Genomic DNA, 14,087 nt, shown 5'->3' on the forward strand with positions numbered 1-14,087 from the left:
TGCTCTAATGAAATCGCATGGCATTTAACAATTCCTATTCGATACTTGTCATTCTAATCACCGATACTTGAAATTTCTCGACAAACATCACAAATATGTATCATCATTGTGTAATCATTAGTGCAATTTTGCAATTCAGTAGAAGAATAAAAATTCCACGTACGAAAGAAATAATTCATTACAAATGAATTTAAAAAATCCTAAGTATTAAAAAGTTTCAACGGAGCTTATCCGCAGCGTTACGAAAACACGTTCAATCGATGCATTACAAGATGCAAGACCGTTCGAGCTGCACTAACAAGGAATCGACATTTCCATGAAATCCATCAAAAACTTTTGCCAATAGGATTTGACAAACGCGGCGTGGCTGGTTCCCTAAGTCTACCGGAGCCACTCCATCGTCAGGACTGTCGTATAATTCCATTAGTTGCGCGAACGTGGATGTTCCCACGTTTGTCGTCTCGGCGTAGCAGGGAAGGGCCGGGTATCGTTCAAAAAGTTTGTCGATTACAACCACTTCGTGCGATTAGTGCCACGAAGTATTCGGGTGCAGGTTTCCTCACGGTATATCCTCCGTCCACTGTACACTCAACGACGAGCATCGTCCTACGGAACTACTTCCAACTTGAAAATATTTGCGTATATCCTTATTACGAAGTTTCGTGATCGAGGAGAGTGGCGAGAAGAGGGAAGCCAGAAGAAAGTTCGTGAAAGTGTTACCAGCCAGGAAAATGTTACAGCCGAAGGAGATAAAAAATATTAAGAGTTTATTCGCTTACTTAAAGTGCCATACGCTGCTACCGAGCAACGATATCAGCCAACGATACACTTGATCTTTCCATAGAATATGTTTTTTCTGCCATTTTTTCTTTCGCTTTTTCGTTTTACCAATTGTACCTCCAACTCTCATAACTCAAGTGGTGTTGCATTCTGGAGAATTCTAATAATTTCTACTGATACACAAAGGTGGTATACAAAGTAAAATATTTCAAGTGTCTATCTTTCTCTCTTATGTTTATATTGAAACACATAAACTGATCACTAGAGTGCATTAAATCCTGTAAGTTATCAATTTGCCTATGTTATACCTATCATATACGAAAGCATCTGCATGTGCTTATAGAAATTCAAGAATTGCCTGAGGCAATTGTGAAGCAAGTGCCATACATTGAACATGCCTATTTTTTGGAATAACTTACAATGTATTACTTTAGCGACCTACTTCGAGTGTAAGTGAATCAAAGATTTTCCTTTAATAGCATCGAATGTAGGGTACAGCGACAATAACAACGTTGGCTAATCCTCACTGCGGTAATAAGGTGCACGCAAACTTCATACGAGCCATACGATCCTTGCCAGGTATCCATAACCGGTGAAAGCGGTTGTCCTGGCGGAAATGTTTATCCCACGAAGTGGCGAGATTTGGAATGCTGCCACTTGCTCTACATACGTGAACTGCAGCGTCAAACAGCTATTCGCATTTCGGCGCACACTTCTGCGATTTACACCCAGATTGCATTACATGATCTTGAACAAGCTCTACCATCTCTTCTATCCAACCTTTCCTTCCTCGTTGAATATTATATTTTTTATATACGTGTTCTCGGCCTTTCTTTATCCAAGGCGTTCGTAAGCGTTCCGTAACTTCGAGTTATACTAAGCCACGAAGAAACGAGTCAATAGGATTCATCTTCAATTTTATTAGCCGATTTGGGTATAATTTCAAAGAAATGCGACGAAAATGTTTGTGCCGCGATCGTTGCCAAGATCTTTGGATGAAAAGATACGGGCAGGACGACATTACAGAATTGGAAACATCATTCTATGCTATTCTTCCACGTGTTAGTTCTTTATCGCTTGAATGTTCTTTTTTAGGGCATGATACTGGTTAGTTGTTTGATCGTATCAGTCGTTATCAAGGAATATTCTGCAAAAGAGGCTTATAAGTAAATATATAGGTATCAAATATATCTCGTAATTAAAGTTTCTTTAAAAGCTGTTATAATTATCGATTCAAACGTAACTGATACTAAAAAATTGGCTTTAAATCTTTCAACATAAATTACTCAATTCCGTATTTTATCAGTCAATCCCCAATGTTCCTTTTATTACACGATCTGGAAATCTTCTTAAAAAGGGATTGCGTTATCTATTGTGTTCCATAAAATACATGTAGTATACTATATAAGCAGGAAGATTATACTGTAACTTCGCGAAGCAACGCTAATACAGACACAAAGTCAATAAATTTCGTAATTTTCTGTTATCTATGTCTACCCCTCCCGTTCTAAGCCTCCGAACGAGTATTAATGTAAAAATGGGAGCTCTCCTGTTAGGAATATTTCTGGATATTATCTGTGAAATGTGTCACGGCTGCAATATGCACACATATTACGATACATCGGCCGCAAACACCGTTTCCCGATACGATGCAAGCAAATTGCACGCGTTTCTCGTTTATACCGGACATCATGGCTTGAAACGTAATTCGCATGACCATTCTCAGCAAAAAGTGCACGGACCATATCGACGGAGATATCGAAATAAAAAGGAAGGGCACTTCGTATAATCGGAAACGTCAAATGATTCATTTCTATGAAACCCATTTTGTAAAAAGAAGATATATCAATAATCAATATGGGACATTACGATTCATCATTTTTTAATCGGAAATATGATTACTTGAATTTTATTCTTTTCAGCGAAGTAACATCTAAGTATAGTTGTTAGTTGCGTGTATCATAAGTCGATACATTTTATACGTTAACACTTATTGTACAAGTATGTTAATGAAGCTAAAGAATTTTTTATAAAATACTTTCCCGTTGTAATCCGTGCTCCGGGTCTTTGTCGGCGCTTCATCCGAAAAAAAATCGATGCGAACCCTAGCGTCCGTCAGAACTAGATGTTTGTTCGATATGCTTTACCAAATATCGAAATACAAGCATGATGTGAATTCTTGATTAAATAGCCGACGGCGTATTAGAAATATAACGGAAGTTTCATACGTGTAGCTGTAGAATCTTTTGACTCTTTCACAAATCGGTGAATATACATTATACACGTGTATCTATAAAATCTCAACCGCGCGTTAAAATTTTGATATCATTAATCGTTTGAAAAACATAGTTTCAGCTATAGATAATATAAAATAGGATAACTCGACAACACTTAAATGTTTCGTCTCAAAACCCTCGGTTTTCGTATAATAGTAAATCGGTTGACACTCGATCAATGTTTGTCATTCTATCCTGCGGATGATGTATGAAGAGTCTTCACTCGCGAAGAAATATTTTTTTATTGCAAAATTGAAGATCGAAAATAGAAAGGGTTGTAAAAACGATCGTTCCGCAGGAATTCCTTTTGATATTGTGTTGAAACGTGTGGATACGGTAACATGATGTATCGCGTTAAAGTTTAAAACGTTTCTGGCTGCTCGAACTGTTTACTTTCGACCATCTTCTAGAATGGACCGCATGCGGTCATGCTTGCTATATAAACGACAAGGTTCATGTTGTAATTCGCTGACGTGAAACTCTCACGCATAGGAAGAAAAAGGTTGCCAAAAAAAAAAAATCATTTCCGCCCGTAATTAGTAGCATCGTTTACGACGAAACAGTGAGTTCTGGCATCAGCGAAATGAAAGAGGGGTAGAAAAGAGATAAAAGGTAGAGGAACGATTCCTGTGTTAATTAACGAGACTCTTTCGTAATATAATCGTTATGTTTTTCCAAGCGAAAAATCGTAAATATTATTACTGCAAATGCGCTGCAAGCTCGGTTTGTTTGCGAAAAAGGCTCGTCAAACGACCATATAGATATTTTACGACATTATCCAGTTATTCTGATCGTTGATATTTTACGTAACTTTTTTGAAATATTGTATAATATATACGTATGAATCGTAAATGAAAGTTAACTGGTAGCTAGAGAGAGGTTTGAAGAAACGAATGATAATAGGTAGATGTGGCGGTTCGCTTCGAGGGAAATTAACAATAAATTCATGCAACATATACGGGAATTGCCTGCTACGGAGCTTCTGCTTGCCTTACGTTCTTCATCGATATTCCTACCTTCGACGTCCCGGATAAAAAGGAGCTACATGGTTCTCTGGAGAGAATGCGTATACATATCGTGCACGTGTTCGCGGATGAATTTCACCAAAGGAGATGTAGGATCCGTATTGGTTGAAAATCCGGACGATCGAGCGAATGCATGGATTTGTCGATCGGTTCGTGTCGCAAGAACACTTGTTGGTAATCGAACGGAATGATTTTGCGCAGAAGAAATCACTGGCTGACTCAGCGAGGCAAATCGGAGCCAAATCGAAAGACTAGACCTCTTTGCCGTTAGGAAAATTTCAATTACTCGCTAGGAGACGTAATATCGGGTAACATAAATATTGCATTGACAGGCCGGTAAATAGGGATTCATTGTAAAAACATCTAATGGTCGAGAGAGGGGTGCCCATTTCGGGGTTGCTTTCCATTTGGTTCCATGGTGGGCTGCGAAGTAACCCCAGCAGAACTCCCGGCTGTGACCGAACTAGATGCTATGGGGGGAAAGGTAAAGTAAAAAAAGTAATAGAACGAATTTTGCACGTGTTAAAAATATGGGAAGGACTTAATACATTCTTTGAGGCGAGTGACTAATATAGTTTCTCACTTGGAATAGTCATTTGAACGTGACTGATGTGACGTTGTTGTTTTATCTTGATGAAAAAAATTTTGTTTCCCTGTTCTATTTCTTTCTTCCTGCTTTTTACTGTTTCTTTTATTTGTTTAGCTTCCTTTCCCTCAACTTATCACTTCTCATTCTTTTCCTCTTTCCCTTTCATCTTTAATCCCAGCTCCTTCCTCTTCTCTCTTTCTCGTCCTTTTCCCTTACTATCTGCATTCTTCTTGCTTTCTTTCACTTCTATAGTTTTTCCACGCTCCCTTACTTTCTCTCTCTCTCTATCTCCCTCTCCCTCTATCCTTTTGTCTTCCTTCTCTTCACACCTTTCGTTTCTTATTTAGTCCCATTCCGTATAAAGTATACTTCAGAAGAAGACAGTGTTGAATTTCGCGCGATTTTAAAGCTGGGCTAGCGCATCTGTTTGTTCCACATTATGAAAAACGTTTAGCCTGTAATGGCAAAACTTTCCCCCAAGAGCCACTGTAAAAACGAAGTTTCTGACGACAAAGAGTCGTTCTCATTGTAAATTCATAGTAGGCGAAGAATCCCAAAAGTGTTTCAGGGTGGTTCGAATGAGAAATGCGGGACTATCTTGGGGAACCGCCTCGGACCAATCAGGTCGTCTTTTCGTCGTGTTAAAACTACTGGAATGGCTTAAATGGTCCTGCGAATCGCAAAGGGCAAAACTATATAGGGTCGCTCCCCGTGAACTGCACCCGTGAACCGTCGTTATTCAAGTGTTACACGAACACGTTATACTACTTACCCTGCAACTTGCCTCTTGTATTGCTCCGCTAGGAACCATATTGCCTTTACTCACGAATACTGCTAGACATTGCTCCATGAATATATCTTTTCTAAGAATTTGTACTATTTTTTAAGTTAACGAAAGATCATTTCCGTATCAATAAATTCATAGAAATTTAACTTCAAGTTGGAAGGTTGTACCATTCTTGATTTTTAAATAATTTTATCGCGGAACATTACGAAAATTTACTGGAAAACTCCATTAAAGTCTGGCTTATGTACTACGTTTGTTATAAAAATAAATCATAATTTATATCTTCACACAACACTACGCTGTACACCATATCTCGAGGCTTTGGAACTAAAATCTAAATTGCATAGCTCACGGCAAGCTCTAATATCTTTCAAGATTGAATTTCAGTTCGTATAACACGAAGTCCTATAAAATTCAGTTGTACGTTACACCCCGTAGCACAACCGAGAGAGCTTAGGGCGTAAAACTGTAAAGGATTAATCTCGTTAACCGCATCCATGTGCACCGAGAAGAGAAGAAAACCAGTCTAATCACGGATCACAGATATCCTCCATACGGATTAAAATAACCACAAACCGAATCACTGATAGCTTTCTCGTTTCCATCCAACTTTTTTTTTCTCTTTTTTGGTTGAAACGAACGTATAGATTTGTTTCTTGCGAAGAGGAACGATGCGAGCGACGCCGGCGTCGCCGATGTATGCCATTTATCGGTTGACCCACTCATCCTCGCGATAGAATCCGACACACGAGTCCGATTTCCCCTAACTCCCCGGTTTATTAGTGGGGAGCCGATCATCCCTTTGTGAGACCCTATTGTGAGCCATTGGTCCACGTAAACGAAATTGCCGAGGGGCAACGGAGGGATTGAATACAAAAGCGAGTATAGTATCTGGGCGTGACTGGCGACGATTCGCCGTGGCTTCGCCCGTTTTCACGCTACAGTTCCCGAAAAACTGACCCCCTTCGGTCGTTGTCGTCTCCTTACTTATGACGTTCTTCCTCTTCTCAACTTCACAATAAATTACTCAACTTGATACTGTTTAATTTATGATAACAGCACACTCAAGCTGTCAGGCATTATCCCGTCCTTCTATGTATTTTCAGGTACTTATTCGACTGTTCGATAAGAATAGTTTAAATTTTTTAATATCTCGGCATCGTGAAGTTAAAATTAAACGAGAAAGTGAAAGATAGTATAAATATATTTTCGTCTGCATACGTATTTATTTGAAAGATTTCGTTATGAATATTCAAGCATTTATGAACACAGGTAGTAATGTATTTGAATGTGTTGGGAATTGTGGATCTTAAAAGTAAAGGAACACTAAGATTACACTTAGAATTTATATTAAAATAGTTTTAGATTTATTTAATAAACGATTTGCAGGATCTTCATCGATATACATTTACACGCGTCTCAGCACTCCCTTTGTCTTACCATCTTCTATGCCACACTGCCAACGGAACAGTTGCATTCATCTGTTTTTCGAGACGCTGTGCACACACATACTTCCATACACTCATATTCACATACGTGTATCATTACTACGCGGCTAATCTACACTAACACACAAAATTATACATATCTCAATAGAATGTTCAAATACATAAGTATATATTTTTCTATTGAAGTTTGTCTCTACAGCTTTCTCAAATCAGGTTTTTATCATTTGCACAACTTTTCCATCGAGCCATTCAAATATAGTCGGCGGTTATTCTTCCTCCTTTCATCCACTGTACATAATTATGTCAGTTACGAATTGACGAGCAGCGAAGAAATCGAATTTTATCGTTCAATTAATTAGTCGACACGGCCGACGAATAAATCGGCGATATATCGACCACGTTTACCTATGGCCACGTTGCTTCTCGTCCACAGCACGAAATTCCATTTATGCGCAGTGAAAAATTGGGCAAATCGGTTTTTATTGGATTCGATGTGTACGCGCCGATACTGCGTGTGTACCTTCCGTTCAATGTTTTCTGTTATTGAATCGAGAATCAGAACACGAGGCTCGGTTTTGCTACCGAAATTGTCTTGCCTCCGATTGGACACGGGATATTTTCGAAAAAATTACAACATTTCTCTCCGCCGACTTTCATATCTTCCGTTCTGCCCAGCAATTTCGTTGCTTTAATCTTGCGATCGCGAGTTTCTAGTTAAACTCGAACGTGCCATGAGGAAAAAGAACCAGGCTTCATTTCGTATCTTTTCACTGAAAAAACTCGTACATCGTTTTAATTTCGTTGTTCAGATTGTGATATTAATAAATTGCTAGGATTCTTACTGTATCCCTTTAGCACAATAATTAATGATATCGAGATACAATCCTTTTTCCTTGTCGACGGAAATTCATGGAATCCGCTTGATAATCCGCTTCCTTTTCCATTCGGAAAACTCTTCCGGATTTAGAGATAAACAAGGCGTTCACCGTATCGAGCGTATCGATGACGAAATGGAATTAAAATCTAAATTCAATTATTCTTTTCGTTTTTTCAATCGAACCTTGACAGCGGACCATCGGTCATTGTCTTCTGTTATCGAGAATTTCAAGCACCGGAATCCCCATAGTTGATTTCAGAAAAATTAATCTCCAGTGCAAAGCGATTCGAAACACGCGAGCGATACGGCGCGGTATTTAATTCATCGCCGTCATTCACGATTTAATCCGTTAATTAAATTTCGTGCACTGCGGTAGTGCCGAATAAAGTTTGTTCTGTTGACAGTGCGCTTAGTTCTCTCCTACGCTTGTCAAAACGGTCCAAATAACCGCTCGTTTTCTATTAGCAACTCAATTTTCTTTGAAATTTAACCATACTTGAAAGCAAGCGAAAAAAAGAGAACAAAAAAAATATTAAGCGGACTTTTCTGTAAAACGAACCGGGTTAAGAGTAGGTCAAATACTCCACTCGCACTTGATGCGTCCGAGCATTCGAAACTTTTCAATGTTACATCGGTTCGTTCAAAATATTCGTACGTTACGAATTCTGCAAACACTCCAACATTCTACAGAGAACAACCGGTGATACTTACTGCGTTAGTCGAATCGCTCTGAAATATCCGTATACTTCAAGGAATGTAGGAGAATCAGTTACGAAACGTAGGGAAGTACGCTCGTTCCCAATATGGAACATTTGAAACGAACAATATGTATCTTGAATGTAGCCTTGTTCGGAAAATTCTCTTTGTCGATAAAGATTAATATTCGTAGGAAAATCCACTTACAAAATTTCTCCTTTTGTTCTATCGTGAACATTTTATAGGACCTTTGTTTATATATAAATAACAAATTTTCGACGGATATATAAAAAAATAAGCTTAAATCCCTTTTTCTGTCGAATAAAAAGAATATCACTGTCCAAATGCACGATGGAAGAATTATTTCCAACATTCAACGAATAACCAGCGTGACGAACTTTGAAAGCCTTTGAGCTTCTGAGGGGTTTTCTCCACGATTTGCCATCGGTAGGCACAATCTTGATACGCTATAAAGATAGATTAAGTATACGACTACAGTTTCGATCCTGATGAATCGAATTATCCTTGGGATTAATGCGAGGGGCGTGCTGTGTGTACGTAATCCCAGAATTTTATGAACACGATTTGTTACGGACCGTCGATATCCCAAGTCGGATATTTTTTTCTAAAGGGCAGCTGCCTAAAAGTTCTAAAAATGGCTAATTAAAAGTCTTCCGGATAAGAGAAAGAAAAAGTAACATTTTTCTCGAGTGAACTAGGTATTACGGAAATTCCCAATTATGAAGATAAATAAACTAATCAAATAAAGAATAAGAAGCATAGAGAAGTATATAAACTTGGATCATTATCCTTTCTATCTAGCAACTTAATCAATCCACTTTGTTTCTTCCAACAGCGTAAACGAATAATCCATAAAGTTGCCACTACGTTATATTCATCTTATTTTCTGCAGACGCACACTCCAATATTCGTTATAAACAATGCAGAACAAGTAACACATTATGTTTCTGACGTATCCTGGGCTGTCTCTAGAAGTTAAACGAAGTTTTCTCGGGATTGTGCCTACAAACGAGTACGGAAGAAACTTTCTATACAGCAGCTCAGCCTACGAATCTTCGAAGAAGCCGTCTGATGAGCACGAATTCGTCGTAGGTTTCGCGCGCGAAACTTGTTGTTAGTTAATAAAAAGTTGCGTGGAAGTTTGGAGCATAAAGAAAAGCCGATCAAAGCGGTATGGATGGGCTTTGAAAAAGAAATCACGAATGGATAATGAGACCATATTGATCCTTTGCGAAGCGAAATCGTAGGAAAAAAGTCGTCTACGAAAAGGTAAACTCATTATCCGTTACCGATCACAGGGTAAACATTCGTTAAAGAGTATAAATTATGAAACAGCAACACATATATACGTGTATAATGCATGTACAATTTAGCGGGGACTATTTAAATGATAATTGACGCCAGCACAAATGACGCTCGCGGTGTGTTTAGCCGGGTGAACGCAAGTCTCTAATTAAAACGTCGTTTACAGGATTTTCGACATTTATGTAGCGACAGGAAATTGCGGTTTTAGTACGGACAGTTCACCAACTGGAGATTTGCTAAACGCGCTGAAATATTTACGTTCGCGGAAATTTATTGCATATTTGATGGCGCACCGCATAAAACGCCCGCACCCCTTGTTCGTGTTAGTTGCGCTTAATAAAAAATGTATTATGCAACTTCTCGCATTATCGATCGAAAAGATAGCATAAAGGATTGAATTATGCAAACGAGCTAACTTCAATTTGCATTTTTGTCTTTCTCTCTCTCTCTCTCTCTCTTTTTGTCTCTCGACTTCTTCGTTTCTTCCTCTCTTCCCTCTTCTTCCTTCCTCTCTCTATCTTTATTTTTTCTTTCTTCACGTATAACGAGAAAAGTAGGAAGGAACTCTTGATGAAGAACAAGAAAAGAAGTAAACAAAAGTACGCATATTATCCGTGCAACGAGAGCAGCACGCTCGTGCTTTTAAAAAGAAATATCGTAACCGGTTTAAGGTTGTTATAGATCGACCTATACTCCACCTATTATTTTTCATTATTCGTTCGTTCGACAGCGTAGCGTCGTACCATCGAACCCTTCTGCGAGCCGCCACGGAACAACGCTTGTAGTTTCAATTTGATTATACCACCCGCCAGCATCCCATCTCTTCGAGTCTCGATGTAATTTAAATAAGATAATCGCGCTCGGATCGACCCGGTACAGCCATTGGGGTACGTGCAAACGGGTGCGTGTCACACGAAGCTGCTGCGACCACTGGCATGCTCGGAACGAGAGGCTCGCGTCAGGTGAATTGAGCTTTGTTTAAGCCGCGCGCACACGCTTCTTTTATATATGAGTAATACGAAACTGCGGGAGGCATGAATCAGAATCAAGGGAAGCCGGTGGAAATGAATGACAACCCATTTGTATGACGTATCTCTCCTCACCCCCTTCTCCCTCCACTCACTTCACCTCCCACGGCTGTGATTTTACGTTCATGGTGGCGAGACCGCTTCTTCTTATGTCTCGTGTCGTAGGCAGGTAAAATATCACGGTCGTGCAAAACACGATTCCGTTTACCACCCGGCGTTACAATGGCAGGCGCGTGGAATAAGAAACCGGAAATCTACCGTACCGTAGCTCATTCGACTGGCAATGCCCGTTACAATTGCTACGAATTCCAATTTAATGTCTCGCCGGTGTCTCGTGGAACCGAGCGCAGTGTCCGCTATTTCGGTTCGGAGAAATCCCATGTTCAGGCGCCAGCAAGTCGCGGCGTAGGTGTATCGTTATCGTAGCACAGGTCATACGGCTCCAGTTCTGTTCGGCAAGTGGCACAAGCCGATACAGCCACTCGAGGAAACAATTACCTTAATAAAGGGTGATCCTTAAAATTTCAAAAGATTATTATTCGCGCTACCAGTATAAAGGCAATCGATATCTTTTCAATTCCCTGTAAGCGGCTTATCAAAACTTCTTACTTTGTCGAGTAGGAAATCTATTATGAGAAATGATAATGTCTCTTTGTGCTACTGTACGATTCTTTTTGCGCATCTGCGAGGATGGTTGTCAATTTTCCAACTCTGTTTCACGTGTGCTATTTATTAAAAAGAAAATAATAATATAAAAATTACTAATCATTATAATAAAATAATAAATCCAATGCATTGTTGAGTATAGTTCTTTGACCATTATCATGAAACGGTACGGTGCTTCGGTCGAGACAATAATATAAATGCCGTGGAGGATCCTGCGGCGATATAGTTATAATTTTTATCCGAGAAAATTGAATCGAGATGAATGTCACCATATAGTGCAGCTGGATGTCGGCTCGTGGAACACGACTAGAGAGACTAAAGGTACCCCGGACGGAACTCGCTAGCCTGAAAATCCCCTCGGGAGGGTTGAAATCTACTTCTCCCCCGTAGTTCCTCCTCTTCTAATTCTGAGTTCCATCACATTGATTCTGCTCTCCCTTCTCTCTAGACCTCTATCAGCATATACAAGGAGGGTCCAATTTATAAACTGCCCGCAGATTCACTCGGCTGTGGTGTCTGATTAGATGTCCCTACGATTGAATATATCTTGATGGTAATTGGGACAGAAGATTTCGGTTGGAACGGGAACGCGTCTATTTTCAATTTACGTCCATTGTGACCGAACCAGAAAACGCAGCGTTTTCTTTTTTCCATTTTTTCTCCTTTTCCCTTTTCCAGCCTTTAGATTCGATTAAACGAAACGAAATTTCACTTAATAGAGTACGCGTCTTTCGGTACGTTCTGTCCGTGTTCGTTCTCCTGTGACTCGTTTCGTGCGAGACAAATGTTAATACTACGCAAGATCTTGGCGCACCGATTATGTGTAACGTAGCCCGACATTAAATGTAATACGTCGTGTATTTAAGGAAAAAGAAGGGAAGGAAGAAAAATCGTGTATCACGCGAACGCGTTATTGAGAATTTGCACGTTACTTCGAATCGTGTTTTCGTTGTTGGTCGCGCCAACGGTTACTTTCGCTCTAAAAACGCGTGCAAATGAAGAATGCGTTGGAACCGAGATACATGTGACGCGTGAAAACGGCCAAAAGAAATTTGATAAAGAAACAAACAAAAATGTATTAAATGGCTTGTGAATAGATTCGCGGTGGAAATCTGAGTTTACTATAGAAAGTGTTGCGCTAAAGAATTTCTTGCGAGCATTCTTTCAACGCTCGCCATCGTTCCAAATGAAACGTCTCGAATAATTTTTTCCTTCGCGAAAATAGCATTTTACTGATTCTACCGTGTGAGAGCATGAGTACGCATTTTCCTTCAAACGGAATTCGAATGCGTTTTACTTGCCCCGATAATTCTGTTTCGCTGTTCGTAATTCGTTTTCGTTAAATCCTTCTCGATTCGGAACTGATTCGATATTGAATCACTTGAATAGAGGGGTTACGGTGTAACGCAAAATAGATATGTATGTATATGTACCTATATGCGAATCTATTCACCAACTGAGATCCCCTATTCTGATAACACTGTGTCACTCTTCCATAGGGTAGTTAGAGATATGATTTATACGTGTACTCGCCAACATTGCTATGCTAAAACGATAACATTCGAATAAGTAATTGCACATTAGCAAAGAAGGTATAACGAATGTCTTATTTCTAAATCTGTATACCAGACGACAACACTCTACGATTAAATTAACTGGGAACCATCATTCTATAATTATATCAATAAAATAGACTATTTTGATCTAGAAAATACGTGTCATACAGCTATTTTCGATTAAAGCATGACTTTGTTCAGAATATTATTTTAATTTAGGTAGCTATGACACGATTTCGTTAAAAATTTAACTTTAATTCAGTTATAATCGTTTGTAAAAAATGATGAAATGAGTGACAGATATCCAATTTGGATCACTATTTGGGCCATCAGCCAGATATGCGACCATGATAGTAGCTCATCATAGTTGAGTCAGATTTTAAATTAGAATTCATCACGTGCTACCCTATTGTTGTAAGACCTGCTTCAGACTGTTTCAAGTTGAGGAGCACAAATCTAACGTTCGATCAGAATTTCAGGACACAGACGTAAAACACACCACAGACTACACAGAGCACTCTAGTGTGGTTCAGGATGTTCCATGAACTCCAGGGTGGAGTCTTTTCACTATACGATGTGTCGTGTCTCCTGTATCCTGCAGCCTCAGGGTGATCATGATTGCTCCTTTAATCAACGGTATCCTGCATTGTCAAGGGCGCATTCTTCGCCATTGTCTTTTATACATAGCAGAAAGCATCTTTTTATTCTTCCAAAATATTTCTTTTCAATAGAACATAAATATTAAATGTTGAATGTAAATATTAAAATTTATTTATATGATTTAATAAGCTCGAACTTGCCATATTTTGGAAACATCGAAGAGAATTGTTAAGTACAACCTATTTACGTCTAAAGTTGAATTATGGTGACTTATGGAGCAAAAGCAAGGTAGCGTCTTTGAAAGTTCGATATCGAGGACATTCCGATGCTTTGACGGAGAAAGTTTGGAATCTTTTAATACCATCTTAAAGTCCTGGACCTATCTGTTCTCTCTGAACTTTCTTCTTTGTACGCGGCTCGCTATCATCATTCA

The sequence above is a fragment of the Bombus bifarius genome, unplaced genomic scaffold, assembly GCF_011952205.1.
Source record: "Bombus bifarius isolate JDL3187 unplaced genomic scaffold, Bbif_JDL3187 scf7180000008058, whole genome shotgun sequence".
Taxonomy (NCBI): Eukaryota; Metazoa; Arthropoda; class Insecta; order Hymenoptera; family Apidae; genus Bombus; species Bombus bifarius.